General features: G+C 37.0%; 1 long non-coding RNA gene across 1 annotated transcript in view; it reads left to right on the top strand.

Moving 5' to 3' along the window:
* Positions 1-18,552, top strand: part of LOC142031086 (uncharacterized) — a 141,739-nt gene extending 123,187 nt beyond the window's left edge. The window contains exon 9 of the long non-coding RNA XR_012650399.1: positions 17,891-18,552. This is a non-coding gene — a long non-coding RNA (uncharacterized LOC142031086). The remainder of the gene's footprint in view (positions 1-17,890) is intronic.
* The last annotated feature ends 6,117 nt before the right edge of the window (positions 18,553-24,669 follow it).

Here is a 24,669-nt window from a genome sequence, read left to right as displayed (position 1 = left end):
TTCTTTTTGTCCAGCTTACCAACAAACATACTGGAATGGATGTAGTTTTTCATCAAAGCTTTCCTAATGCATTTTATGAGGAAAGCATCTTATACTGACATAATTGGAGAGAAATCGACAAATTTCTAGATTTAATGCACGTAATTCCATCCAGAGCCAGTATTTCTCACAAACTGGAATACCCCAGGGAAGTTCTGGAAAGCTTGGCAGCTGGCAGGGAAGGGGGAGCTGGCAGAGGAGCTGGCCAGTGAAAATCACTGATTGCTCAGAGTGCCATATTGGGTGTATGGGGAGAGCCTGGGCTGGAGGGCTCAGACTGTGTTTCTGGACAAAGAACTGGGGTTCTGGTTGGTGTTTGTATGTTTATAGGATGTCTGTCTTTGGAATTACCATAGTTAAAAAAATCTTCTTCAAATTGATGTGATTGTTAAGTAATCTCATTGTAGTCTGCTGCAATCTGTGGGTGAACCTGGAGAGTCCACACTAATGGATTTGAGCGGATAATGGGATCTACCACACACAAAAAATACACTGGTTTCATCTGAAATGGGAGGAGAGGAGAAACCTGCACATGAAGTATGCTCACTTGATGAAGTAGTGTTTTTACTAACTAACGTTAGAGTGCATGTTTTCTAACATGCATTAAAGCTGTTTACCACAGGTTTAAGTTTCTCCATATCTGGAAACTTCTCTACAGATTCTGGTCTGAAAAACCACCCATTGGAAGAAATCCTGCTTCACCTAGTACTTGACAGTGTTTTTTTCCCATTGACTTCAATGGAGCAGATTTTTTTTTTCCCTGGCTATATTTGTTAGTCTGTACCAATGTAGGAGTGAGTGGTAGACCTAAGTCGTAAATCTTTCTCATTAAACTTTGACAGATACTACAGTATGACTCTCTTTTTTTGTTGTTGATCTTTTTTCCACTGCTTCTCTCTTCTTTAATTTTCTTTTCCTTTTTTCACTTCAAACTTTCAGACACATAGGTTGAGTTACTTAGTGGGCAGAATATCTTTCCACAATTGTATCTTCAAAAGCCTATTTCTCAGCAAAAGCATATTTTATATTTCAGTGTTTCTTTCCTGATTCCATTGCACAATGTAATGTAGTGTAGCTGACGGACTTGATTTAAAACTCTGGAGCAAACTCACTATAATTTTGTTGCTCTACAAGTTTGACTCTCTCCTGTTAGATGGGAGCCTCAAGATGAAACTGAGCAGGATAATTCTGATGTTTATTGATTAAGCAACACATTTGTAAGAAATTAATGATACCTTAGTTGACTAATAAACAAACCACTATTAGTAGTAGTGTTGATACTGAACTATATTTCGATAAAGAAATATTATAAATGACCTATATGAGCACTATTAAGTTGCCATTCTATTTCCTTTCCTCCTGCAGTGAGTATTAATGTACAGGTCTATTCCTCCTAGCAGATATATGGCCTCTTACTGTGTCTGTCCACACAGAGTCTTTCAGATGTGGGCCTGGTGGAACGTTGTCTAGCTTTTCCTCACGGGCCCCAATTCTGTTACATTGCTACCTAAAGTCGATGTTTCTGATGCTAACTTAGGCAGCCAAGGTAAGCAGCAGCTACAGCTATCCAAATGAAGGCAGCTTTCTGTCCCAAGACTCCTTTCCCACCCTATGGTTCACAATAGCTACATTTTATCTGTTATTTGCTCTTTGGACGTAATTATCTTGCTTTAACCTCAACTCCACTGCCTGCTTTTAATTAAGCACTTGCAATTTCTTATCTTGTGCACAGACAGCTTGTAAACCAGAGCAACGGTATAAACCATTTTGTGCTCACACCATGTCTCCCTGCCCTGGAATAGGTTTTGTCAACACTCCTGGTTCCCATCACAAGCCTTCATTACCTTGGAGGTCTGCAGTTTCTGCAGCACATTTCTCACAAGTTTGTAAGTTTGATATCTTTTAAGAACAGTAGTTAATAACTGCTTTCAATTTGATTAACCTTTTTACTCATGTTAGAATCTAATAAGAACTGCTGTTGTCATCAACATTATTTGTGCCCTTTAAAAAGGACTGAAAACTTGTATGTTTTCAGTATCCTTGTCATATAGCACAGCTAAAAGTGGAGTTGAAAATCAACAGAGTTAAACACGACTGGGCATATTAAGATCTCTGGGTAACTTCTCTGGATCTGGATGCATAATTGTGATTAATATTGATAGAAGTTATGGGCTTTAGCTCAAGGACATAAGACCCAATAGAAAATTAAATATTCATAAAAGGAACATCATAATTAGCATTCCAGACAGCATGTTATTAAAAATTTGTGACTGTTTAATCCGTCCTTTGGATGTAATGGAAATGTTTTCATTATGTTTTGGGCTGGATTCAGTGGGAGAAATGGTTATGTAGAGGGAATTCTTAAAACGATCCATTTATCTTCAGTCTGTAGCTCTTGTAGTAATTAGCTGTTTATCTGTCCATCAGGTTCCCAGGACATGTATGAAGTGGGATTGCTGCACAGATTTCTTTGCCCTTAATCCACTTGCTTGGTTTTTACTAAGGGAGAAGTTCTGTTGCCTGTGATCTTAAAAAACGTTTTATGTTTTTTGAGGTTGACAGTGTATAGTAGAGTGTTAAGTGTTTTGAAGCCAAGTATGGAGGTATTAGATTGTCCATGACTGATGTGTAGCATACATCAAATCCATGGCATTTTCACGTTTAGACTGAGGGCTTTTTCATTGGGCTGTAACACAGCTAAAGCATACTTTGGTTTTTTTATGTAAGTTTTATTATTTTAAGTACAGTTGTAATAGCTGGAGCTTGTACAAATTATTTTAGTCAACTCATCTTTGTGAACAAGATAATCTAGTACTTGATCTTTTCCATTTTGATCAGTATCAACATGTCAGCTTTGATCTGCTTCTTCCATGCTTGCTGTCAGGGCACTGCACAGGGCACTGCATGTGGTATCCATGGAATTTCCTCGCTGGTCTTTTTAAAGTCAATCTGTGCCTGATTTGTATGAGAACAGCTGTTTGGAAAACATAGGCAAGTGCCTTGAGATTCCCCCCTAATCTTGCTTGCACAAGGTGATGAAACAACAGCATATAATCTCCTCAAGTTCGTTCTTGTTCTCTTTTGTCTAACTGACATTAATGTTAAGCATGTCATTTGTATGTATTTAAACTTTGCCAACCTGTAAATTATTCATCAGATAAAATGCCAGGTTTACATGAATATCCCTAAAGATAATTCCACCATCACAGAACAGGAGAATAATGGAAAAGTTAATTGTAACACAAACCAACCAAATGCTAGAAAAAATTGAGTTCTCGTTTGTTTAGGAGTGAACTTGGTTATACCTGCAGGTTTTCCTTCAGTGTTGTCCTGTCATGTGAACTTTAAGAAAAACCCAACAAAGCACTCTGTAACTTGTGTAATTAAGAGTGTGCAGATGATTTTGTAAGCTCAAGTCCAGTGGATGGATTGAGAGAGATCAGTTTTTCATTGATCTGGCTCTGCAGACAGGAATTACTTAATTTAGAAGGAAAGAGTATAGTCTAGAGTTTGAGTTTTGGACCCTTGTGAAAACACATTGTAGTAGAGATCTGTAATACAAATTATAGTATTTTTATGAATTAAATATGAACAGGAAGGTAAGGCTGTGGAAGCACTGGAAGAAACAATGAAAGAAGGATAAATGAGGCAAGTTTTGATGGCACCTAGAGCAGCAAGATCACAGCCCAGTTATATAAGGGTTTTCAAGATCTTGAGATTGGGAAAACAAAGGACAGAGTGAAATAATGGACAGAGAGAAGCTGTTAGGAAATGATGAAAGGAAGATAAAGAACAGGACTGCAACCATCAGACATCCAAAAGACAGTGAGTAAATAACTGACATTGTCTTATTCCCTTAGGGATAGGACAGAATGGAGAGTCTAAAGGTCAGAATCTCTTGTCAACTCCTAAAGGGCCATGAAAAGCACAGCCATATCCTCTGCTTTGTAAGAACAGCCCTGTAGACGTGAAACGTTGATAGCTGGTGTCTCTTCTGTTCCATGACAGTGTAGGTGGTAATGGGCAGACTACTTGAATGCAAGCATTTCTGTGCTTGCGAATGTGTGGGTGTGAGAAAACGAGTGCAAGTGATTTTATTTAATTTTTTGTGTAATTCATTATTAAGTATGATCATCTTTCTCTCTTACAGAGGCTTCCCTACACTCATTTAGCTTCGTTGTCACAATATTGTTGTCATATTCCAAGCAAATACTATTATAGCCTCAAAAGTTGCCCTGTTTGATTTATAAATAATTATAAATTCTGCTTTACTGTTGGTGAATCAGTATAGTATAGATAGCTGAATGCATGTGAAGCAGATTTATGAATGACTTCTCTGTAACATCTGTAATGCATTTTATGTAGTTATATCACTATTACAGTTATAAGGTGTGAAAATGTCAAAAGCTTAATATTTCTCCGAAGACCAGCAAAACACTGGGGCTTTTTCCCCTCCTTCCCCTTTTTATTCAGTTGAGCTATTTGTTGAGCATCTCTAATTACATTGACTTTTAAAAGTGTACTTGTTGTATAGCTAATCTTCTGGCTTGCAGAGTTTTCTCCTATTTAGATGCATAACCACTGAGCTCTTGCTGTGAAATGTATCAAATACGGAATTGGGCTTTGCTCCTTGATTATAGTTCTCCAGTTACATGATAACTACAGGTTATGATTACAGGTATCAAAATTGATTACAACACTTTAGTTATACTGTTTTATACAACGATGCTGTTATTTACATGACATTGTAACAATGCTTGGAAATATATTGATAGAAAATACAAGAACATTTCCCTTCTCCTGGAGTCTTTGCTTGGGATTCAGTCAACATCTGAAGAGTGAGGGTGTTTGAGGAAACAAGAATGAGAGCATAGAAGACAAAATATGAATCAGTCCAGCTCCTGACCAGAGCAATGGCATACTGCTTTCTGTTGTATATATAGATCAGTGGTTTTGACAATGACATTGATGAATGAAGAACTGGGCAAGATGAAAAACTTATTTCAGAACTTCCAGTTGTTCAAAGGAAGCTGCTTGAGCAAAAATCCCAGAGAGGCTGATCTTGCTTTGGTTACCTGGAAGTTTGCCACTTTCCCTTCTTCAGCTGCTTGCAACATTAGGTGCTCTTTTAATGGAACTACAAATATGTTCTGTGTAAATGCAACACAGGCACACGTGTGCATGTTTTCTCTGTTTCTTTTCTATGTTTATTCATTATCTGTTCTTTGATGTTTAAGTATGGTAAAGACGGTAGCATCCCTATATTTAGCATTTTATTTATGTTTCATGATTTGATTGATTTTTTTTTTCCTTTATGTAATATTGTCTTATTTGCATGTAATTTTTTGAAGTCAGCTGTCGTTAAAATAAATGAGGGTACTTTTACTCATTTGAATGGCAGTTCATGTCAAAACAAAATTTGTTAGAATCTATTTTACCTTGTAATGAAACTTGCAATGCTATATTTGCTGCATAACGAAGAACATTATGAAAATTAACTCCTGCACCTGCTCAGTACTTAATATTTATTCTTGCATGAAAATACCTGGCTCACTTCAAATATTTCCCCCACAACACCCAAAGACCTGTTCTGAGGATGCTTGGTAGACAAATTCTAGTCATTGTAATTTAGGGCCTCTCTTTTATTTAGGGAGCAGAAACAGCCTCAACTCTGGTTGCATTCTTGTTTTGTGAGGCTTCAGTATGCAAACTCATATAATGAATTTCAGTGTTTTTCTGATACCTTGTTGTACTAAATTTTAGGCTGCTGAGATCTGAATCCATTCAGACAGTGACTCTGAAAATCTATTTATAAAGCAAGCACCAGCTCAACCTTACTTTTACTGCTGCTACAAAAAACCAATAGCATTTTGAGGTTAATGAATCTTTTCTCTAAATGAGATGTCACCAAGTAGATAGTAAATATACCAGAGTCTTGAGAAGTTTTTATATGTTTTAATCCCAAACCATGGTTACTTGCAGAACATTGAAGATTACATAGCATTTCTAAATACATCTAATCCCCAGAGTCACTGAAGCTTGTGACACACTATAAGCATTCTTATTAAATCTGTCTGATTTTGCTTTGCTAGACTGTGCAAGCAGATGACAGTCCAGAAGGGCAATGATATGTCTGTAAAGAGTAAGTGAGTAACAGGGAGAATTGAAGGAATACGTGATGAGACAGAGATGCTTTTGAACTGTATCTGTATGTTGTTTTGAGGTCAGATTATGCACATATGTATGTGTAGTATAAAAAACCTAAATTGTATTACTGTGCCTGTCTTAGCATATTTGAGATGAACAGAGTGCGAACAGATTTTGCACCTCAGCAGCTTCCAGTGCAGTTTGGGGACAGACGGAGGTGTACGGTGTTATGAACCCATTTAGCAGGCATGCTGCCAAACACATGGTCTTGCGTCATGATAGAGCACATCTCCTCAGGAAGATTGATGGGAAGATTCTAGGACAAACAGAGCTTTCTTTTAAATGATGCCTTCACAGCTCTATGGGCACTTATTTTGGCTTTATGATGCAGTTTTCCCCTTGACTGCATTTTTTTATAATTACAACATTACTATTTTATTGTTAAGGTGAAATACACATCCTTATCTTGCATTGTTAATGACTGGTCTTTTGTTTATGGATTGTGTGTGCTCTGCTATAGGAAGGATGATTTCTTTTAATTCTTCCACATGAAAAACTGTTGTTAAACTACTCCTTTACCCTCAAGAATGCTACTCCCCCCCCCCCCCCCTTGATTTTTCAAAGTGCTCTTCAGTATCTTCTGGTTGGTATTTTTTTTTTTCTTTTCAAACTCTGGTAGCTGTAGAAGCATCTTGCATCTCTGCTACCTCCCTGCAATTTGGCCAGTGATTAGTTCTCCTTTCTGTTGTTACCTGGGACAGTTTCTGTATACTATTTTGACCTATGGCTACAGTCATTTACTACTGCAGCTTTTAGCTTTCAGTCAACTTATGCAGAGAGCTGCATTCCTTTTCCGCCAAGGTTTTGGTATGCTGCTTTGCAGCAGGCTTGGACTTCAGTGCTTTTACTATGTTAGCCAAACAGATCCCTGGGTATATTAATGTGAATTCATACCTCCCAAAGCTACAGCTGAGGCTTGTATTAGCAGTAATATAAATTAAAAGAAAGAAATCAGTACCAAGGAACTCATCTCTTCACATCATCATCTAAATCACACTTAGAGCAACTTCATTGATTTTGCTCAGAATATATTGAGATTTAATTCTAGAATCTTCTATTCTCTCTAATTAAAAATTTAAGTCTTATTTCTAATATTAGTAAGAGCTTGGTAGCCTGTACCAGAGAAATTAACTTTTAATTAACCTGTACTGGGGGTTTTTGTAATGCCTTATTAGTCTGCTTCTTGTGTACATTGATAACAAGTGAATATGGAACCTGCAGCATTTGTCTTACAGGGGTCCTGGTCTAACACCATATGCAGCAAAAAATGAACCCCATTTGAACAGAGCAAACAGGTAAATTTTCTTATGTATTCAGTTTGAGAATGTGGAGCAAAGGTGAGATTTGAGGGGTTGAAGTGACAGTGCTTGAGGTCTTTCTGATAGCTGGCTGGAGGCTGTAACTTTTTTCATGTGTCATTCATAAACCAAAAGACCATAATTATCCTTATAAGAACAGGAAAGTAATACTGGCCTCAGTTATCACCTGTAGTATGTTGCATTTTAGGAAGCTGGAAAATGAATGTATGCTAGAGAATGTCTCAACTTCCAGCAGTAGCATTCCCTACTTAAATAACGAGACAAAATAACTTGGGGAAAGAAAGAGAGAACCACTTTTCCTGAATGTTTTCTTAGTCCTGTGTGAAGATTTGAATTAGTTTTAGGAGCTGAAAATTAAACTTTTTTCTGTAACTGGATAATGTTTTCACTATATTTCATGTGGTGTTTTTTTTTTTAAATAATTAATGGGGTAAGTAGAGTTTCTGTAGAATTTTCTTTATTACTTCCCTGTTTTTCCCTTTTTTTCAGCCTTTGTGCTTCCATGAAACTTGTAAAGCAAATTAAAATTTTGGGGATATTTTAATACATTTTGGCTGTAAGGACCATCTGTTTCTTAAACCTAGGAAAACTTTATAGTAAAATATACATTGCTTTATATGGAGACACACACACGTGCATGCGCACGCACAGCATAAAATACCAGATACTGTGTTTCATGCTGCAGATGCTATTTGATTCAATAACAGAGCATTTATTTTTCCAAAAATCATGCAATAACCCCTGGAAAACAAGATCGTTAAGGAGTACAGTAAGGAGTCTAGTAAGACTAAGCTAGCAAAGTAATTATCATGATAACTTTTAGAAGTCATAAGATTTTCTGAGAAATTCTCCTCAGTTCTATTTTATCAGTTTAATATACCAAGGGAACTGTGTGTTTTGATGGTCCCAGTAAAACTCTTCCCTTTATTTGTCAGTAAAACAAAGCATGGAACAATGCTAAGCGTGGCACAGGAGTGGACTCTGTACCATCTGCCATACTATAACTAGATTAGGAAAAGCAGTCTTCACAATTGGAGGGTTTTTGGAAGACATATCCTTTGAACAGAATTACTTTTTGCCTCAATTAAATTATGCACGTGAACAATGATTATAGGCAAGCTCGAAGACCAAAAAAAGTTTAATTATGGGCCTATTATTAGAAGCTTCTTTTGCATAATCCTATTTAGTTTGATCATATGTTCATTTTTCCCCATATGCGTGGGAGCATATTTACTAATTTTATGTAATTGAATACACTGCTATTTATTTGGGGGGTTTATGTTGGTTTATTTTAGCTTTTTTTGCCAACATCATTTCAGTCTCTTCTCCCTCTCCAAAGATGGATTTACTTTAGATATTACACAGAACAGTTAATTATGAGGTACAATTGACTATACAGAGCATTAGGCCTCCTCCCCTGACAATGACTCTCTCTATTGGTACATTGGGGTTATTAAGAAGCAAACAAGTCTAAAAGGTTGAGTTTGGTATCACTTATGATGAATGAACAATTATCATAATGTTGCTAATATGATCGGCTTTGACTTCTGCCTTCAAGTGAAAAACAGTTTATTTGGCTGACACAGTACATTTCTTAGAAATTAAGCAGAGAGTTTCTCTTTTCAAAAAAGGAATCGAATTGAACATTGGATTTTAAGCGTTTGGCTTTCTTAAGGCAAGACTATGAATCTGTTGCACTTACTGTTTCTACCATGGTTGGCAGAATCCCAATGGCAGCATTGGAGAAAAAAATTAGGAAAGTAATTGTTTTATATATTCAGTGCAGGATATGGTTGTGGACATAATGAACTGGACTGGTCATTAACTTCATAGTGTATGGAAATCATCGGTTGTAGGTGCTTAGATCCAAGGTTTCAAGGTGGGGGAAATAAAATATTTCAATAATTGTATCACAATTGTACAAGCAAGGAGTAGAATTCAAGTTGCACAAATCTAGTATTTTCTTAGCTTTTGATGGCACTTTCAACCTTAATCTGGAATTATTTTTGGAAGTAAATACTGGATCATATAACTTAGAAGCAAGAGCATGGACTCTTGAGTGGCTGTCACAGGTTGAGAACACTCCATGTGACAATTGAGGTTACTGAAAAGGAGGGGACATGCACAGGTTGGGCTGGAGCTATAAGCAACTGAAGAGTTGCTGCCTTTTTTGTGCTTCCCATCAAAAGCAAAACCATGTGTGGACCTTCAGAGGTAACTGCAGGTATCACTTGGAAAACCTATCTGTGCAACAGCTGGTTGACACTTAATATCTTGAGCTTTCCAAATCCCAGTCTGCATATTAATTATTTTTTCCTTGAAACTGTCATTCCTGGTTTTGGTGCAAAATTCTCCCCTTGAGATTGGTCGTGGTCCGCAGTCTGTAGAAGGACTACTTTATTCTGGTGCTATTTCTTTTCTTGAGGCTGAAGTAGATAATATGATGCAGAAAATAGCTCCGTGAAGTACCTTTTTTCTCCCCTTATCCTTTCTTTCCCCACACAAATAGTTGGCCTTCCTGTTTTGACTTAATACAATGTGCCTACTTGCAGATGGAAGTAGCAAAAGATATAGCAGGATTAATCAAAATGTAATATATCTGTTTCCAGGTAGTTGTGTGTTTGCCAGATTTTTATGTCAGGCAGAATAAAAGCCATAGGTCTCTAGCTCTTGAAATTTCAATGATTTCTTAGGTAGTAAAGTAATAACTGAATGTTGTTAGCTTTGAGGCAGTTTGTTTCCTGAGTGCACTCAAATATTAAAAAAGAACAATAAAACCCACCCTGCTTATTTTAATCTAAAAAAAATTGACAAAACTCACCTGGCTATCCATCAAACCAAGAAGCTTTTCTGTTGTGTTGCCAGTGAATAGAAACTGTTGGCTGATATAAACAGGAGAACAACATCTATTCCTAGTCCCTAGCAGTAAAATCAAACAATTCCCAGTGTAACCTCTCTCTTGCCATCTTATCAGTCTTCTCAGCATACATTAGTCACTGCTGAAAGAATACACAGCTTCGCACCTTTTTTCAGGGTTTAATTACAGGTATATACTATATAGGTTAGGTATATACTATATAGGTTAGGTATATACTGTAGGTATAGGTAGGTACTGTGTCATGACACATTTTTCTTAAGTCAAAATGTAAATTTGTTATTGTACCAATAGCAAGGAGAAGCTATAAATTGAAAGGTAAAAGGAATTCTACTTTGTCTTCTAGAATTTTTTTTTCTTTTCTAGAAAGGGCTTTGAGTTTGTTTTTTTTCTTTCTTTTTAGAAATCTTTCTTGGTTTATATTTGGTCTCATAGAATGCAATGCCAGCTCAACACAGTTCGTGTTGATCATGGCATAAGCAGTTCCATACAGAAGTTTGTGCATGTGTGTAGTTCATTAAACCAAAAATGTTGATATTCTCCCAAATTGTGGTCACCTGGTTGGTGCATTTCCTCCTCCAAAACATCATCTTTTTTTAAAAAGAATACCAAATAAAACAGAGCATTATAGTGGTGGATAGACCGTACCCTGCCTGGTTTTGCTGATGCAGCAGTAGCTGTCACACAGCCAGTAAACAGAATAGCTGTTTGGTAGCTATCTGGTTTTCAAATACCATCTACAGTACAAATTCTATTTAAGAGGTTAAATTTCCCCAGGCAGCTGGAGTTAGTGGGAAGAAATCTTTTGTCATTTCCATCTTGGTTTTTGTGGCAGGGGTTCCTGCTGCCTAAAGAAGGAACATGACATCTGGTGTGAGTGACCGACTGTGGAATGAAAGGATACGATGTAATACAGCGTCCTGTCCTGTCAGCCTTTTTTTGTCCTCTCTTTCTGTCTGTCTGTAGTCTTTTCTTCTGCTTGAGCCTAGGGTTGATTCCTCCCCCTTTTGTCTTGGAAACAAAGAACTAGCCTGGGCTCTGCTCAGGGCACCTCAGGAGGATGGACAGAGGCCAGTTGTCCCCATACCTCGCTGCGGACCAGCTGAGGCAATTTAGTGCTGGAGCTCAGGTGGCAATAGATTTCTCCTGGAGTTTAAACAAAAGGTGCTGTGTGTAGCTCCTGGACATGCAATGCTATTTCTCTTCATTGTTATACTCTGCTTTGTTTTTTTGGTTTTTTTGTTTGTTTGTTTGTTTGTTTGTCTTTTTTTTTTTTTGCTTTGGAGCTGCGTGTATAAAAACCAAGACCATTGTTTCAGGCAGTCCTTTAACATAGGATCCTTATCTCAATGGGTAGAACCTACTCGCAAGATTTTGATGAGACAAAGTATAGAGCACCTCCATAAGAGAAAGGGCTAATTGCTTTCTGAATTTTCTGTACTTACTGTCCTGAAGGAGGCATTACTGCTTATTCTGAAATGTCTCAGGCTGAAGCTCCTTGAGTTGAGTCTTGACAAGGATTTTCCTCTTCTCCAAGTCTTACTATATTATTTCATTGTAGTGGAAGCCTTGATTTCTTTCCTGTCTGCCTGGTAAAAGCCCTGTATTGAGAATGATCTGTCGTCTGTTTGCTGTTCTTTCTCATTAAAGCAAAGAAATTGCTTTTGTGTGCTGGCTTTTCAACATATACACGTACCTGAATGTATTCCCTACAGTATCTGGAAATGAAATTTTAATATATGAAGCCATACCGAATTAGTACTAATTTTAGCTGAGTGAAGATGTGGAGCGATAACATAAGCTTTAGAAGTCAGGAAGATGCATACTCATCTACACTGTAGCTCTCTACACCATCCCAAAGTGCATACCTGTGGCTTCACTGTTACCCCAGACAAGCAATCTATAGCAATTCTTGCCTGGATTTCAGTCCAGAGCTCAGTTCTTTTGTAGATAGCCCATAAATGGTCTCTGTGTGGACTTGTAAAATAAGACACAAAGTGGTGGGAAGGGCGCAAAAAAAAAACAAAGACAAAAGTAGTAACTGCTGTCCTTGTCAGATCGCATCCTTGATCTTGGGGAGGGGGGGACTATGTGCGTACAGAATGGAAGTCCTAGGTTCCTGCATATCCATGCTAAATGTTCTGATAAATAAGTATGGGATTATTGAATATATATCTTGTTGTGTACCTCTTATTTTTTCAAATAAAGCTTGTCCTCAAAATTGATATTGCTGGGGGTGCTGTGCTGTACCTTTAATAGACAGGGTGGAATAGAGATATCTGTAAAACAGTTTTGTGCTTGCCTAATCCTGATGGGACTGGAGAGCTCCCAGGCATAATTCTGGGATTTCTGGGAGTCTGTTTTAATTTATTTTAATTATGACTGCCTTGTTAACTTCTGCAGCAGAATAAGAAATCTTTGCAGTATTGCGTGGTGCATGTGGCCAAGTCTAATGTACCCTTGAAGGCTGTGATTCTACTTGAAAGTTATTTTCTTACTGTAATAAAAACACTTCCCAGTGTATCAAATGACCATTTTGCAAATTGCACATTTTAAATATCAAAATTCATGGACCTGTACTTTACCTTTCCCTCCTCATCTGTGACTATGGAACTCAAGCTGAAGTGACCAGGTGACTGAGGTTTTTTTAATTTGTCAGTTGTATTTGTTCAATAACTAAAGTGAAGGTAATGTGTAAAGTAGTGATAATTCAATGTCCCTGAGAGGATAATTAACTGTGGTAGTACGAGGCCAAAGCTTATCACGAAAGAGGAGCTGAATCTTCAAACTGAGGCAAATCAGGAAGCAAATCTGTGTGTGTAGCGTTTACACTAAAGGGAAGCCCCACCATAACTGTAAATACGACTTTTAGAACTGTTTTAGACAGCCATGTTAAAGATGCACTTCACAGTGAAATTTGAATGACATAAAATAATGTGTCCTAGGAGAGGTGCTCAGTTTTCTAGCAATTGTCATCACTAGAAAATTCCCGGAATCGGTAGGGAACTAGTGGTGCTACTTGTTTGTTCTGTTTCAAACTGTGGTAAGAAAAGTAGAGCAAACCTTAATTAGAGATATCCTCAGCTGAATTACATCATTATTATTATTTTAATAATTTCAGATAATTCTAAATATACTATAAAAAAATACCAGAGAGAAATAATTTTTCTTAACACTACTTTTTTTGTGTGTGTTTGGGGGTTGAGGGTGGGTTTTTGCGGCTTTGGTGGGGAGGGGTTGCTGTGTACTTGGGGACTTTTATAGGTGCTTAACATTACAGTACACATTTCAGTAGAAGTAGCAATAGGTTGACATAAAGAGCTTCTAAAAATCTCATTTTCTGTTTAGCATAAAGTTTTTGGGGCCTGTACTGCAATCAGTACTATATAAGGAGGTTCTTTTTCACATCCGCGTCAGAGATTCCCTTACATACAGGCTTGGTCAGTTTGCTCTGCTTGTATGGGTCTCTTCCACAGCAAGGAGAAAGCAAAATGAGAGGTGGAGGGTTTTTTGGTTTGTGGTTTTTTTTTTTTTTTTTGTGAAAATGATTTAATATGGAAGTATAATTGTGAAACCTCACACTTTAGCAGCATGCTTTGTAGGTAGTGAAATATTACTTCTGTTTTATGGAATTAGATTTTAAGTTGATGTAACCTAAAGGAAGTAATGTTTTTCTTCCTTAATGATGGCACAACAAAATATAATTGACATTATTATGTTAAAGCATGAGCAAGTAGATTCTTGTGTTGGAGTTAGCAAATTTATCTTGACTATTTTTTTTTTGTAGAAAACATCATGATCTAAAAAACTAAGCTAACAGTATTTGTAAAGGCTCAACTTGCTTTGAAAGTCCAACTGTAGAAGTGTAGCAGCTTAGAGGGCGCTTGGAGATCTTCCAGCTTACCCATCAAATAAACCTTTCATTCCTCTTAAACCAGCTGTTAGGAAGCAGAGAGAAACATGATGTTTTATGATGCTGATTAAAGCAGTAATCTAGTGTCTGCTTTATTCAACATAATAAAGATGCGCTGATGAAACAGTGATAAGCAGTCAAATTACTGCCTCAGGTTAACAAACCTGCAATCAGTTCTATTTTTTTCCCACTCCTCTAGTGGCTGTTTTTTCTTATACTCCTTGAACAACTGTATTTTAGTCTAACCAGATGTTTAATCATTTTAGTTTAATCATTGCTAGATATTCAGTGACAAGAGATTTCAGTGTTTGAAGACCTGACCTTGAATTCTTAAAATCACAGATTTTGATACAAACTTGGTGTGTAAGGAATGATAACTCAGATGTTTATTATGATTGCTTTAGCATCTGTGAACCACAGTGAAGTCTTTAAAAGTAAGTTGATTGCATTTCACAAAAGTACAGTAATCTGTCCAAATGTATGAAATTACAGGCTCATGGACACAGATGTTTTAATTTAGTATAATGTGTTGAACAACTTGGAGGTCTTTCTTTGTGTAGATTTCACTGCTGTGGTAGCTTTGCGTTTCATGCTACTTTCTCAGTAAAAACTGTCCTTGCATTGATATTGTCTAACAGTGTTTGTGATTTGATGTAACTACTATTTTTAATCCACATCAATATAATACATACAATCTTCTGTTGTATTTTCTTATAAAAAGTCACATAGAAAAAGTTGAATCTTTCTTTTCATTCTAGTAACTTTTCATGTCGTTGCTGTTTTGTTTATATGTGGATTAGGTAATAATAATAGAAGAAATCTGTATATTCAGATCAGTGGAGGTACTTCTTGATGCTTTTCAGCTTCCCTTTTGAAAGTCTGTCTGAATGAATGGCAGGACATTGCTGAGAAGTATAGCTGAAATGTGTTATTTCCTGCCAGTTTAAGAGTTTGAGTGGTCTAGCTGGTGCAGTCCAAGAACTTTCTCCCAACCTCATTAAAAAAAGCACATACTGTAACTTTCAAAAGATTGCCCAGTTTCTTTTCAACAATACTATCAATCCAAATGCATAAAACCAGACTTTTCAAAAGAAAAATAGGTGCATCCACTGCAAACATTCTAATTAAAGCCTCGTTAAAAATATGTTTTAATAAAATGGAAAGAAAATGATGTTTCTGGACATCTGGACAGCAGAATGGGTAGCAACTGTTGTGTTAGGCATAGACTTCCACCACTTTAATCCCCATTTTACGCTTAGTGGCTAGAACATACCTTAGTAGGCTTGGCCATCTTTACTTTTCCTGCTTACCAAAGGTAGAGCTGACTGCAAATATCCCTTCAATGCAGAATAGCTGTTGTAACTTACTCTAAAATGCTAGGACTGATGAATGTTCTGATACCTACATACTGCATTCAGGTAGTTACATTAGCATGCAGTATAGCCTAAGGAGATTAAACAGTGGAAGATCATAGTCTTTACAGATTACCATAAATTCATACTTAGTAGCCCAGAAACCTTAATGTCTAAGGTAGGCACCTGAAATTTTGTAGAAGAATGGAAAAAAAGGAAAACAATTTTGAAGTCTGACTAACTAGACTCTATAGGAGTTCCACTTATTGTACTTGCAGGTTCTTTTTTTTTTTTTTCTTTATCGTGTTTGATTTTTACATTCTTTCAAGAATTGCCCAAGAGGTATGATTTGTCTCTATGGTATTTTGACTTTAATATGCACTATATAAAGCCAGATTTGCAAAAAAACCTCATCAGGTCTGTTGTGTGTTAGTAGACATGGAACTTCCATTTTACTTCAGAGTTTTTTTCCAGAACATAATAATGAATTTCTGTTAATAAAATAACTTCTAGAATATCAAATTCTTAAGTGCAACTTAAATAACACACAAAATTGTCTCACACAGCCAAACTATTTTCTGTGCTTGAAATTTCATTCCAATAGGATGATGGAAATGGGTAAGGAAAAGTCTAATTCAGCCTATAGCTCTCCTGCCACATGGTGACCTGATTTAAAGTTTTGGGAAGTTAGTTGGAAGACCCTGTCATATTTGATTCAGCAAAGTTAACTCTGGGATGTGAACTTGTCTGAGACTGTGAATTAAGTACTTGTAGTTTAACCAAATAGCTAATAATTTTGCTAACTTCTGAACTGGCTGTATATGAATATATGCTAGGTGCTTTCAGTCACTGGTGAAGTCTTTTACTGTGGGTAGCTGATTATTGCAGTCTTCTGTACCCTAGCAATACAAAAGGTCAAGACTAAGAAATGCATCAAGTTAAGGTTTAGGACAGTTGTCAGAATTCAGACATGAGGGCTACTTTTTTACATCACCTTCCATCTTGAGAATTATAATAGTTTTCAACATCTTCAAACTCTTGGCGCATGGAAGTCAGCTCTTGACTGCCAGCATCTGTAGCCTAGGGCTGCTCTGAAGTCTGTGGTAGTACAAAATACATAGAAAACCTTTTGGTAGGGAAGCCATAGACAATCATTTTACGCCCGATTCTTCATAGCAGACGGATTAGTCTTAGTAACAACTACCCATTTGGACAGGTATATTTTACTTCTAACTAGTCATTAACTACCAATCAAACTTCATTTAAGTTCTGGCAGAGGTAGATGGAAATCTGCTGTTTCTTTGACTGGGATTAAGACTTGGTCTATGGTGGGTTTTCTGTGTGTTTGTGCTGTCAGCCAGGTCAGCTCTGTGGAAATGTGGAAAATGTCAAACTACTACTGGGATGGGAGATGGAAAGTAAATTAAAAGCTGCACGCGCCCACCCCCAGTTAAAACAGAAAGACTTCATGCACTGAGAAAGACAGCATCTTGTATTTGGAAAGGCAGGCAAGAGCTGAGTGGTGTAGTTTTTACACAAGGTATGGCTTGTAGTATCCATTCCATCAGAAATAAGAATTTGGGGTCAGGTGTTAACACTGCAGGTCCTGTAGGCTGTGTGGGCAGCAGAAACGGACTGTCAGGCCACAAACCCAGTGGCCGCTAAGGATCCTTCATGGGACTACGAACTTTCTTGGTATCTCCACCACTTCCCAGGCTTGCATGGTTTTTCCAGTAATGTGTGTATGGTGGGAAGGTAAATGACCACAGCCAGCTTGTTCTTGGCTGCATTCCTTATGATCAATCTTATTCTGGCATGAATTTCAATAGTCCTTGTCACCAGAATAGGACAACACAGGTGCTATTTATGAACTGATAAAGTAATCCATCTCCTGTTGCCTTGTTCAGTACTACTTACCTGCATGAACGTAATATGGTGTCACACAATGTATCATCCACTGTAGTCCACAGATGGATGTGTATGTGTCTGTGTATATAGGTAGCTGTGGTACACGGATGCTACTTCTATCAGTGGTCATTTAAGATCTTATTATCTAAGCAAGCTTAAGACAGGACACCTGTGAGGATAACTGATTTCCAAGCAATGAGATCAATAAAACTATGCCAGTTCTTTAATAACATCCTGTTGATGCCTTACATAATGATTTATTTTTTTTTTTTAACAGATATGAAAGAATACATGGAGTTTGGACCCTGGAATGGTACAGCACTGATGAATGCTCTGGTGTTTGGTTCTCTTTTTGCTGGAGGTCAAAAGTTTGGAATTGTAGTGAGGTTGTTCACTGTAATAGAAACTAATGTGCAGATTTCCTAAGACTTGAAGAATTGTTTGCAACAAAGTGAGCAATGCAGTTCTTGTTTTCAAGGATGCTGGCAGCAAAAGCAGTCCAGCATAGGAAGTCAGACAAGTACTTCTTTATTATCACTCAATCCAGCCTGTGCTGGAACTTCATATATAGATGGAACATGTTTTCCCTGCAGTGATATATTTTTCTATGAAATGCTCTTCATACTTGTGGCAAACAAATCAAAATGCAGTCCTTTTTACTGTAGGCTACCTGAAAAAGTTTAAAAGGAGAAAAAGTTGACTGAGGCTGACTGAAACTTTTTTGGTATGTGCATTTATGCTTTTTTCTTGAAAATTGTTGCATTTATTTTGAAGATTAATTTACCTTAATTACTTCTGGAAAAAAAGCCCAGCACTTATTTCATTATCTAATACTAATCCAGGTTGTCTTGATATTCAGATCTTCAGATCTGGGTAAATAATTTTAAGTTGCAAAGGTAACAACTGCATGTAGCAATTCCAAATGAAATAAATGGATAATAATGGTTAAAACAATGTCATTTCTTATTCACCTTCCTAATTTCATACAGGAATGAAAAATATGAGGCCATGAGGGAATAAAATACTATCTACTTGAAATCAGCAGGAATTAATTTCATGATAATCTTCAGGAAGAATCACTTGTACTAAGGTGTAGGGGTCCCTGTAGGGTGTCTCTCCTGCCCTCCTCTCCCCCCCCCAGCCTTGGCAAAGTAAAGCGGCCAGATGAAAATCTCTGCTGAGTGTGGGTGTAAATGCTATGTGTAAATAGATTACCTACCCCCAAATGCTGGAGAGGTGGGTGTAAAACTCCCAGAAGAGGGGGAGGTGTAAGCTTGTAGCTCATGCTTCATGTTGGGGGGGTTGTGCATGTGGCTCTGTGTGTGTGATTAGGACTTCCTGGGGTTAGTTATAGGTGAGTATTTAGAAAATTACAGGTATTAACATTTCATATATGTTGAATACTGTGGCTTAGCTGTTTTATTGCAGATATTGATCCTGAAGGTGTAGTTCACCAATTCCAGTTAATTATGTCATTAATGAATCGATAGACTGCTCCAATCCTGACTGGACTTTAAACCCTGAGAACTGAGAAGTTTTCCCCTGTGGCACTAAGGAACCTTTCATTAAGTTTAGCAAATGTACACATAATAATGTTTCTGCTTTTTAAAAGTGAAAAACTGCTTAACACAAATGTTTAGCTTTTATAGCTTGGTAGTGGGTTTGAAAAGAAGCCATCAAGTTCTAAGCATCATCTACTTTAATGCTGCATCTTGTAAGCTTCAGGAGTCCAAGGACAGTCTCCAGTCAGTCTTTTCACATGTGGTACCCTGTGTGACTAAGAAAAAATAGGAAAAGTCAGTCACTTGAACAGACCATTCAATATGGTCATTTGTTCAAAGGATCCTAGAGCCCATTGCTTCAGCTATATTAAAGTGTGCAGTATGTGTTAAATTGCAGTGAGCAGTGATGGTCACACTAGGAATTAATGGTAACAAAAATAAATGAATTTAAATTCCAAATTTTATGGGTCACTGAAATGTTTCTTCATATCAGGGTAAAGTTACCTAGCAGTCATAAATTTCAGACATATTAAAAAGAGGTGAGAATAAGCATACAACAAAACACCAAAAAAAAGAGCAGTTGCCTTTTTTTTTTCCCTGGCACCTGTTATAAAAGGGAAGAGAAAAAAATCCTAAACAAAGTTGCAGAAAAGCAAAGCTGAAGAACTTCTTAATAAACAAAATGTTGAAAAAAAAAACCCCTAAAAAATATATTCTATATAGGAACAATCAGTTCTGATCTTGTAAAACTGTGGGTGATGAAGGGTGACCAGAGGTATCCACTGACCTGTGTGGCACCCACCCCTATGTGCTTACTTTCCAGCCTCCTACAATAAGCTTAAATGCCTGGTGGAAAGCCAGTGGTCAGAATAGGGTTTTGTCAAGGATGAAAAATCAACAAATCAAATGATCTGTCAGGTACATTAGTGGCTATGGGTGGTGGAGTTTTAATACTGCCTGGATCCTGCACCCATCCAGTGGAAGCCCTTGGTGATTTGGATTAAAGAAATATACATGTGCAAAGATGAAGTGAATTGCTTCCTTCTCAAGAGACTTTAGAGGAGCACAGATCACTGATAAATTGATGATTGTACCCTTTATTTTTCTTTGCAGGAATTCATGTACACAGTCAGTCCCTTTCATAATTTTAATTTTGGCTTGGAAGGCTGTTTCAGAAATTCACTTCTGATATGACTAGAAACTTAATTTCTTATTTAAGTTATTAGTGAGCAATTTGTATTGATTTGGTCTTGTGCCAGTAGTTATACTTTTAAAAATTCTGTTTATTATTATAGTGGAATATAATATATTCTTTTTTTACAGATGCCGTCTGAAGTGTTCATACAAGCCTAGGAACGATCTTTAACACAAACCATTCTGGTGCCAATATTTGTTCTGAGATGATTTCTGCCACAGCAGAACTACATTTAATTTAGTTTAGTGAGTTGATTTGAATAAGAGTTACAGTTGCATGAAATTTTTGGACAAAAAAGATACTTTTTTCACCAAAATAGATGTTCTTGTATCTCAATCAGAATTTAACTGAAATTATGTATGAAACAAAAATGTGTGTTATCTTTAAAAAAGACTGTGACAATGGAATTTAATTTTTGAACCCCTTTTTATAAGAGTAAGGTATACTCTTTTCTTTGACAGTTTAGTAGTACTCCTTCCTCTAAAACTAATGATATGGCTATTAAATCATTAACAGGTGGCTTCTCTCATAATGATTAACAACTCATGCCAGAGGGTTGGGTTAGTGCCCTTCCCTTTAAAGTAGAGAAGCAGAATATACTCATCCACTGCAGCTGTCTTAGTTGCATCTTCAGTATTGTCCTCTGCCACTTCGGACTTGCTGCAGTTCCTTGCAGTACGCAGCCAATGGAAAGACCAAGTACTGGAAGATGTTACCCTTCGTTTAAATCTCAGGATGTGATAGGATGGAGATGGGTAAGTGAACAAAGTGAATGGAGGTCTGCAAAAATGATTCTTGCAGTAGAATTGTACAGCTACGTGACGTTTTATGACCACAGGCTTCCTGGACATTGAAAATAATTAGCAGCAGTGTTATCCGTGGCCAGGCCTGGAGCCCCAAAACTGCTCCTGTCTAGAGGTGTCCATTGCTTGTGCAAAATTTCTGGGAGATGGATGTGTTGATTAGCTGTCTTCCAGCTCCCAGTCATCCTCCTGCCTGCACTGATGCTGGAGTATCATAAACATCATTTTTTTAACTGGCCTGACAGTGCCATGACCAGAAACATCCCTAATGTAGCCCAAGTACCCTCCTCCTCTCTTGTACCATAAGGTCATGGGTTTGCTTTTACTTCTGCACAGACCATTTACAGCACTAAAAGAAGGTTTGGATTCCTGCCTGCATTCCCTCCACCCAAGCCCTTTTTAATTTTAAAGACACAAGAAAATAAAAATAGATAATAGAAGAATCCCTTATAAATGAATTGATGAAGACATAACAGTTAACAGTTCATATTTATGCATCATACTTACAAAGTGGTTTTATTCTTTTAAAAAGTGGTTAATGGTTTTTCTCCAATGGCTGTCCGTTTAGTGTTCCTTAAAGGAAATTAGTTTCCTCTCATCCCATTAAATAGTTTACTTGCTGGTTCCCAAAGCTCACATTTTGGGTTATATCTCAAACTGCATCAAGCATAGGAAGTATCTGAATATGGAAAACAGAGTTCAAGAGTAGGCAATTTTAATTCTTTATTCTTAACTATTAGGATTTTATAAATCAATGGGTGAGTGCTACGTGCAGTGGCATTTTTGTTATTTTGATGTTTTGGGGTAATTTTTTCCAAGGCAGCAATGTTAACTTTGATTTAAAACAACAACAACATAAAAAGCAAAATTTTGCTGTATTTTTCACTCAATCTCAGGAAAACCAGATGGGTCTAGAAGCCCTCCAGTTATTACGGATTACTGCGTATTACCAATTGTTCATATGGATAAGATCTTTTCAGCTTTTATAAATTAAATTTTCTTTAGATTTCATTGGTTTTGCTGTTGCAGTACCTTAAAAAAACCCCAAACGTCTCTCTAAATGACTTTACTCTTTCTGATAATCCAGTTGATGAGGCAAATGTATAAAAATCCCACTAATGTAGGCTGAGACATGTCCCAAAGTAGCTTGCTTCTCTAGTCAGAAAATCATAGAGAACTTAGTAATCCTTCAGCCTTCTTGAGAAACTTATAACGATATTATGTTTGCTCAGATTTTATTTAATCCTTTCAGAATATTGCATTAGGCTTGAAGGCTGTATTTACTCTTGTGTGTTTCCAGTCAGCAAAGGATAAAGTTGGAAAAAGGAATTTAGGTTAAATTGACTTCTAATAGGAAACTATTCTACTGAAACTCAGAAGTACATCTGTGTGCGATAAAGGACTTTGAATTCCAGTCATATAAGTGACTAAATTCTCCTTGAAGATGTAATTAGGGATGTGCTACTTTTACACTATTAGCATATCAGTTTGTTTTTTTCCCCTTCCACGTTAACTGTCCTCCAGGAAGAAGAATTAGTTCTTCAAAGTCTTTACGTGACTTGATTAACTGCTTCTGCCGCATTAAAGTGAAACTCAACCTGTAGCAGCCAGATACAGAAAACTGTCATGAGGAGCAGGTAAATGTGAAGCAGTTCAGACCAATCTCGTCAGCTTAGTAAGTTTGAAAGATGCTTACCAAAACTATAATCAAACTTTTGAAGTCTCTTGATGCTGCAAAAGTGAGCTACATATCCCAACAAAGCAGTGCATGAAGTAGTTTCAGAGTGAATTATTATTTTTCTATTGACCTTAAAACCATCTACAAATGGTACTTTTTCAGGGTCAAACTTGTATGGAAATCATGATTCTTTGCTAATCTCAAACAGGTAGAAAGCAAACCTAAACAGGCAGTAGGAGACTCTGCATAAGATTCTAATGTGATACACACCATAAGCAAGTACTGTTAAGTTGGTTCCAGTATGTTGTATGTAGAAATCTGAGAAGAGGTAGTTCGTGGAGAGCTACAGCTCTTTGGAAGTTCAGACTGACCTCCCTGTGCCCCAAAGTGGCCAAGCTGTATTGTTTTAAAGTCATTTGCTAGAAGAGTCTAAGAGTTTACACACACGCACATGCACAACTTGTGTTTTCAGTTGTGACTATTTTAAAAAAAACAACAGTTTTGTTTGTTTGTTTCCTCTAGTGGATGAGTGAATGATAGCTTCATACAGTTGCTCAGCTGAAAATGGCTGGTATTTGGTATGGGATTTGGGGAGGTATCATAAGTACTTGTTATATGTTTATAACTTTCCTAGGCATTATCTTCTGGCTAGTAACAGGGCACAGAATTAGATGGTCCCTTGTTCTGGCCCAGGACAGGTGTTTTTTCTGATGTTGACAGAAGAGTGTAAACCTTGCCCAGAAGTGGATGAACCCCTTCTAGAGTATTTCTGACAATTGTTTGTCAGAGTTGGTTTCTTTTATTATGACTTTGGTAATGAACTTTGCCTGGATATGCTTAGGAGAGCATCTGTGTTATATTCTTGACTGTATACCATTAGTTCTTCAAGTAGTGAGTAACAGGCAGTGATATGTCAACAACATGCATTTTGCTTGTCTGTGTATTAAGGTATTTTGTAATGTTTAAATTCCTTATTACTTTCTGCTTTGTGACCTGGAGTGGAAAATGCATGAATAAACAGAGAGATAAATTAATTCAGGACAGAATAAACTTGAAGAAAATCTGCTGGGCAAAATTTAGTACTGGAGAGAAAGACTATGAAAAAATAGTAACTTCTCTTGTTAACATATTGTTAATGATGAAATCTTGTCTTGAATAGTAATTAGTACTTAACGGGGAAAAAAAAAAAAGAAGAAAAAATGAAGAGCTCTTTCTGCACTGACTTTTTTAAAGCAGCATAGACTCTGTTAACCTTTGTGGGTTAAACAGCCATTGGAGATACTGGCAGGAAAATAGTTTCTCTTCAGAGACCCCTCAGTTCATCTAGCTTATCGATGATTACTTAGATCAGGGACCAGCTTCAAGGATTCATTGCCAGTGTTTGCTTTCTGGAGTTTCTGCTTGTCCTGTCTCGTTCTACCAGCTTTTAGATGAACGACCAGTAATACATGCAGGGATTGTTACTTTGTGGTTCTTCCACAGGTTTCTTGGAAAACTGACTTGTCCATTAGTTACCAACAGTCCTTATTTGTGTATATTTCTGGTACTGCACTTTATAGCAAGAGAACATTAGCTAAATGAAAGCCAGGCAAATGTTCTTTGCTATAAATGTTGGTAAATGAGCAGTGGAAAGCAAAGACTGGATGAGATTGCATATGTCTTCCTGTTTGTTTGTAGAGTTTCTAATAAAAAGGAAAATTCTTGGGAAAATTTGATTTGTTTTAAAGATTTGAGAAGTCTTTGCATGTAGTGATATTTTTTCTTCTTTCCTGAGGAAAGAATGTGTATTCCGAGGAAAATGTGAAACAAGGATCTTTGCAATACTTAATTCTTCTTCTTGTAACAGTCTTTCAGAATGTGTTGAATCAGTAGGCTTTT

Source organism: Buteo buteo, chromosome 5 (genome assembly GCF_964188355.1).
Source record: "Buteo buteo chromosome 5, bButBut1.hap1.1, whole genome shotgun sequence".
Lineage (NCBI taxonomy): Eukaryota > Metazoa > Chordata > Aves > Accipitriformes > Accipitridae > Buteo > Buteo buteo.
Note: the sequence above shows the minus strand (reverse complement) of the source record. Positions and strands in the feature narration are given on the sequence as shown.